Below are 296 nucleotides of genomic sequence, written 5' to 3' on the forward strand. Positions count from 1 at the left end.
TGGAAGACAGGGAAACTGATGAACACTTCTTCCTGTCATCAGAAATTCTACAGCTGATGTGCCTTTTATGTTTACTTCACCTCCACTGCAAGACGGTAGACACGTGGGACTGCACAAGGCACACAGTGGCTCCTGTAGAGCTGGAAGTGCTCTTCAGATATGAAATCGTATAATTACTTCCAACTACCTTTTTAAAACCAAGGCACTTTCATCCCCTGTTATTAACATCATTGCTACGTTTCTCTTAATTTAGCATGTTACACTTTACAATTTAAGGATTTTTATCTTAGTTAAAA

The sequence above is a fragment of the Galeopterus variegatus genome, unplaced genomic scaffold (assembly GCF_000696425.1).
Source record: "Galeopterus variegatus unplaced genomic scaffold, G_variegatus-3.0.2 Scaffold5845, whole genome shotgun sequence".
Taxonomy (NCBI): Eukaryota; Metazoa; Chordata; class Mammalia; order Dermoptera; family Cynocephalidae; genus Galeopterus; species Galeopterus variegatus.